Source organism: Microcebus murinus, chromosome 2 (genome assembly GCF_040939455.1).
Source record: "Microcebus murinus isolate Inina chromosome 2, M.murinus_Inina_mat1.0, whole genome shotgun sequence".
In the NCBI taxonomy this organism is placed as follows: Eukaryota; Metazoa; Chordata; class Mammalia; order Primates; family Cheirogaleidae; genus Microcebus; species Microcebus murinus.
In genome coordinates, this window is record NC_134105.1 from 4,519,151 (window position 1) to 4,526,001 (window position 6,851).

A 6,851-nucleotide genomic window follows, 5' to 3' on the forward strand; every position below is an offset into this window, starting at 1 on the left:
ATGCGGGCGTTCGAGCGGACGCCGGCAAAGTGCTGCACGCGGGGCTTAGTTGGGTTCCCCAGAAACAGAGCCGAGCCAAGGACTCGGGGGCAAGCAGCTTGTCTGGGGAGCGGAAGGAAACACCCGTCGGGGAGTGGAGAAGGAGGCAGGGGCCAGTAAAGGTGCGCTCTCAGGCCACCGCCAACAGGTGCCACCTGGGCACTGGGAGCTTTATCCCCAAAAGGCCCCCGGGGATAGTGTGGGATCCCACTCAGGGGGGCTTTGATAACCAGCCCTCACCGGTGGGTGGTGCAGGCTGTCGCTGGGCGTCCGCTGCCCGCATGACCAGCTCGTCCCAGGCTCGGGCCGGGTGGCCTCTGGCGGCTGCGGACACCTCAGGGAAGACGGGAGGGCAGAGGCGACGTGCACAGAAGCCAGAGCGTGCTGAGGGGTCAGACCGGAAGGATCGGGCCGGACACCCGCTACCTGCCCCACGCCCATGGAAACGTGGTGCCCTTTTGAGAGCCCTAACAGGCAAGTACTAGTGCTGTTGTTATCTATCATCCACAGTTTTCAGACTGGAAAATAAGACAGAGAAGTTAAGGAACTTGCTTAAGTGGCAGAGCCAGCTGTCAAAGCCGGGCAGTTTGGATCCAGAGTCCGTACCGGAATGGGCTGTCCGAGAGGTGATGAACTGCCTGTCAATGGAGGCATTCAAGCCGAGGCCTGATAGAAACCGGGAGAATGTTGAAAGAGGGATTCCCACCAGAGGCAGGGACTACAAGACAGGTAAGTTAGTTCCCTTCCAAGGTTGAAATCCAGGAATTTATGAAGAGGCCATGGGGAGTATCTGAAAAGTTGATCCAGGCAGCCCACCTAAGAGGCTCTGAGGTCAGGAGACGGGGGTTCCCCTAAAAGAAACCTCTACTGAGGGGCTCCAAGAGTTCCAGGAGCAAGTCCCTCCCGAGCTCCACAGAGGACTCGCCGGGCCATTAGCCGACACGCGCCCTGGCTTTGCGAGTGGCCTGCACCGGCCAGGCTGCAGGGACCTGCCTGGGGGACGGCCGGCCCCACACTCCCTCAGAGGCCACCGTGTCCACCCTAGAGCTCGATGTCCGTCAGAGCCGAAACCTGACAGAGCCAGCAGCAGGATCGGCCACCCCCAGCCCCCTGCCCTGCACACCCTCCTGATGACAAGGTGGCCTGTCAGCCTCAGGGGACTGGGGCTGGGACCCCCGAGTCGAAGCCAGCTCAGCCTTCTCATCTGCAAAATGGGATGGTTCCTATGGTCCCTCCACCACCAAAGTTCTGTGGCTGTGGGGTTCAGACCAGGAAGTGGAGGCCAAGCCTGGGCCAATCACTCTCGGTGTAGCTGAGAACAGCACAGGCTGGATTATAATAAAAGCCTGAATTATGGCACAATTACAATACATTGAATGTTTTCTTCATTCAAGTGCACAATATATGACCAGTTAATTGTGGGTTTTTTTTGTTTTTTTTTTGAGACAGAGTCTCACTTTTGTTGCCCTGGCTAGAGTGAGTGCTGTGGCATCAGCCTAGCTCACAGCAACCTCAAACTCCTCCTGGGCTCAAGCGATCCTCCTGCCTCAGCCTCCCAAGTAGCTGGGACTACAGGCATGCACCACCATGCCCGGCTAATTTTTTGTGTATATATTTTTAGTTGGTCAATTAATTTCTTTCTATTTTTAGTAGAGATGGGGTCTCGCTCAGGCTGGTTTCGAACTCCCGACCTCGAGCAATCCGCCCGCCTCGGCCTCCCAGAGTGCTAGGATTACAGGCATGAGCCACCGCGCCCGGCTGACCAGTTAATTGTTAATCAACTATTCGCCAGAAGAGGTCCGGAGTCCTGCATTAATAAATTCATAATTAATGTTCAAATCTGCACTATTTTCTTTCATGCCTGCAGACTGAAATGCTATGGTTTCTCGAGTCGGTTTCCTTAGAGGGCTCTCCACTCATCCTGCAAACCGCCCAACTGGGCACATCAAGTCCAGGTGTCCCTGTGAATTGTGAATGAGTGGGCCCTGATCTCCTGGAATGCCACCATGCCCTACCCTGAGACCTTGGCCCTCACTCTTACTTCCTGGGGACCTTGACCCGTTCATCTTGCCTTATCTGTGCAGTCACATTTTCGAAGCACCTAAGCTGAGGCAGAAAGACTGGTGACTCTTGTAAGACAAGCAAAGTACAAAGACCCGCCTAAGTCTTCATTTCCAAGCTAGACAGGAGCTGGTGGCCCGTGGAGTGACTCAGTCTGACCCCAAACCTGGGCAACAAAGTCTGACGAGTTTGTGCAGGGAGGGGCTGCAACTACTGAACTTGGAGCCTCGAGGTCAGTGGACTCCGAATGGAACCCCATCGAGGAGCATGCACCAAACACCTGCTGGAAATGCTTACGAGGCTCTATAAAGTTGGGGACCATCAGGAACTTTGGTCTCAAAGGCTCCCCGCCTCTGCGGGGCTGATGGAGGGAGTGCTCTCCCCCTGCCACTCACTGCCCAGGAAAGAAATGCCAGAGACAGCCGGGGACTGGCTTTAAGGTCACCATGCCTTTGACAAAGTGGAGACTGGATTTCAGACCTCCTGGTTTTTGGGGTCACATCATCTCCCCACCAGGTGCACAATGGCCACGAGACAGTGTGGCTTACTAATGCGAATTTTTAAAAAGTTTTTATGAGCCATTTCTTATCTTATTTAAAATGTACAATTTGATGTGTTTACATACATATACATTCATGAAATTATCACCACAATCAAGATAATAACCTTTTCTATCACCCCCAAAAGTTCTCCTGGGGAACCACTGATTTGTTTTTTATCACTGCAGATTAGTTTGCATTTTCTAGAATTTTATATAGTTGAAATAATACATCATGCACTTTTTTTTTGGCCTGACTCCTTTCACTCAGCATAATTACTTTAAGATTCATTCATATGGCTGTGTGTCAAAAGTTCATGTCTTTTTATCGCTGAGTACAGTTCTGTCACATGGATAAACTGAAATTTGTTTATCTACTCACTTTGATGCACTTTTGTGTTGCTTCCAAGTTTTTGGCTAAGACAAGTGAAGCTGCTGTGAACATTTTGTGCGCATGCCTTTGTTTAGATATATGTTTTTTTGTTTTTTGTTTTTTGTGTTTTTTTTTTGAGACAGAGTCTCACTTTGTTGCCCAGGCTAGAGTGAGTGCCCTGGCGTCAGCCTAGCTCACAGCAACCTCAAACTCCTGGGCTCAAGCAATCCTCCTGCCTCAGCCTCCCGAGTAGCTGGGACTACAGGCATGCACCACCATGCCCGGCTAATTTTTTCTATATATATTAGTTGTCCAATTAATTTCTTTCTATTTATAGTAGAAACGGGGTCTTGCTCTTGCTCAGGCTGGTTCGGAACTCCTGACCTCGAGCAATCCGCCCGCCTGGGCCTCCCAGAGTGCTAGGATTACAGGCGTGAGCCACCGCGCCTGGCCTAGATATATGCTTTAATTTCTTTGAGTCCATACCTGGAATCGGAACAGCTGGATCACGTGATAGACGTATGCTCAACTGTTTAAGAGACTGGCAAACTGTTTTGGAAAATGGTCGTACCACTTTGCATTTCTACCAGCAGTGCAGGAGCGTTTCAGTTGCTCCACATCCTTATCAGCACTTGGTGTCGTCAGTGTTTTTAATTTCAGGCATTCTAATAGGTGTGCTGTGATATTTTACTGTGGTTTTAATTTGCATTTCTCTAATTACTAATTATGTTGAACATCTTTTCATGTGCTTATTTACCATAACGTATCTTCTTTGGTGAAGTGTCTATTCATATATTTTGCCCTTTTTAATAATTGAGTTGTTTTCTTATTGAGTTTTGAGAGTTTCTTACATATTATACATTTATACATGTAGCTGCATGTCCTTTCTCAGATATATGATTTGCAAATATTTTGTGCTACTCTATGGCTTGTCTTTTCATTCTCATAACATTGTTTTTCAAATAGTGGAAGTTATTACTTTTCTCAAAATCTAACTTATCAATATTTTCTGTTACAGATCGTGCTCTTGGTGTTTCGTATAACCTAAGTTCACAGATTTATCTCCTATGTTCTAACCTATAAGTTTTATAATTTAAGGTTTTAATTTGGGTCTATGATCTGATCTGAATTCATTTTTATATATGATGTGAGGTATGGATAAGAGTTTATTTTTTTGTATATGCATGTAATTGCCCCAGTGCATTTGTTGGACATACTGTCCTTTCATTGTCCAATTGCTTTGGTTGAAAATCAGCTGTCTGTATATGTATGGATCTACTTCTGGATTCTTTGTTGTGTTCCATTGATCTATTTGCCACCGTTGCAGTAATGCCACACTATTTTGATTACTCTAGCTTTATAATAAGTCTTGACATCAGGTAATATTATTCCTCCAACTTCATCCTTCTCAAAGTGGTTTTGGTTATTCTAGGTTTTATGCATTTGCACATAAATAATAGAATCCGATTGTCAATTTCTACACCACCCCCCAAAAACCTATTGGGATTTGGATTGGAATTGGTTTTTATTGAAATAGATCAATCTGGGGAGGATTAAGCCAATGTTGCATTCCTGAGATAAACCCTACTTGGTGAGACTGCAAACCAGTTCAACCTCTGTGGAAAGCAATATGGAGATACCTCAAACCCATATAAGTGGATCTACCATTTGATCCAGCAATTCCACTACTGGGCATCTACTCAAAAGATCAAAAGTCACTTTATGAAAAGGACACCTGCACTTGAATGTTTATAGCAGCACAATTCACAGTTGCAGAGTTATAGAAACAACCCAAGTGCCCATCAATTCATGAGTGGATTAATAAAATGTGGTATATGTATACCATGGAGTACTATTCAGCTTTAAGAAACAATGGTGATATAGCACCTCTTGTATTTTCCTGCATAGAGCTGGAACCCATTCTACTAAGTGAAGTATCTCAAGAAGGGAAAAACAAGCACCACATGTACTCACCAGCAAATTGGTATTAACGGATCAACACCTAAGTGGACATATAGCAATAACATTTATCGGGTGTCGGGCAGGTGGGGGGGAGGAGGGAATGGGTATATATAAACACAATGAGTGAGATGTGCAACGTTTGGGGGATGGTCATGCTTGAAGCTCTGACTCGAGGGGGGAGGAGGGCATGGGCAATATACAGGATGTATAAACCTCATAATACATTATTGGATTCTACTTGCTAAAATATGGTTAATAATTTTTGTGTGTGTGTTCATGAGAGATATTGATTTGCAGTTTTCTTATAATGTCTTAGTGTGCTTTTGGCTTCATGGAATGAGTTGGGAAATATTCCTTCCTCTTCAACTTTCTGGGAGAAAATTGTGTCAAGTTGGCATTATTTCTTCCTTACATGTTGGTAGAATTCATCAGTGAAGCCATAGGGGCCTGGAGTTTTCTTCCATTGTGGGAAGGGTTTTAAACTACAAATTCAATTTTCTAAAATTGATTTAGGACAATTCAGGTTATCTAGTTCTTACTGGGTAAGCTTTGGTGCTTTGTGTTTTGTTCATAGCACCCCCTTGTCATCTGTTCCCAGCTGTATTCTATAGGCGAAGCGAGTCAGACTCGTTCAGGCCCAGAACATGCTTCTGCAGTCATGCCAACCACATAGGCCACCAGACCACCTTCTGTTTTACGCCAGAAAGAAGCAAACGTATTTGAATGACACGGGGTCACACGGCCGCGCTCTGGTTGGTGGCTGCTGCACTGTTTTGCTCTCCAGCCACTGAGGGGACGCAGCACTCTGAGTGGGCCGCAGGAGATGGCCTCCAGCGGGGTGTGTGACCTGCGGGGAGGGCTCCTCATTTGGGAATAGTCACACGGACTCCTGGAATTCCTGAATGAGATACCCGAGCTGGCTCAGCCACTCGACCTGCTAGAGCCACACCTTGGACCTCCCGAAGACTTAGTCATCGGCCCCGGGCTCTGTACAGATCCGGAGGCCTGGCGGGGTCCCTGGGACGGGCACGCAGGGGCCACCGCTGTCACATGTACTCCAATAGTAATCAGGAAAATGACCCGTGGCGTTTGTGAAACGCCATCCAATAGTAATCAGGAAACCCATGGCGTTTGTGAAATGCTTCATAGCCAACCAAGCATTTCCACCTGGTTTATATGAGGCAAATGTTATCAGTCTCAATTTAAGAAATGTAGACAATGACGGTAAAAGCGATTAGGTAACTTACTTGCCTAAGGGCCAGAACAGGTGAAAAAGTTGGGATCAAAAGAAAGATCTTGTGGTGGTTTAAAACTACGTCTGCAAATAAATAAATAAATAAATAAATAAATAAATAAAACGACTCCCGCAGATGCTGCGACACTCTTCTGTTCAAAAAGCTGCAGTGTAATTCCCGTCCCCGGCCCTGCTCCAGCGTGGGCCGGAGTTAGTGACCAGCTTCTACTAACACAGTGCGGCAGAACTGATGCTATTTTATGTGGCTTTCGAAGCTGGGGCGAGTGTGTGTGTGTGAGAGAGAGATAGAGAGAGCGTTTCTGTCTGCCTGGCTCTCCCTCTCCTCACCCCCAGGAATCCAATCCAGCTCCCAAGGTGGTGGTGGTAGGAAGTCACGTGTCTGTTTCAGCTGAGCCCCAGCAATGACCATCGGAAAGTGAATGAGCCTTTGGATGATTCGAGTCTTCCAGCTGAAGCCCCAGATGTCAAGGAGCAGAGACAAGCTGTCCCCACTGAGTCCTGTCTGAATTCCTGACCTCCAGAAACCAGGAGACACAATGACTGTTACTGTTTGAACCGCTACATTGCAGTTTATTTGTTACAGGGCAATAGGCAGACCAATAACTAATATGCAAAGTGACAAA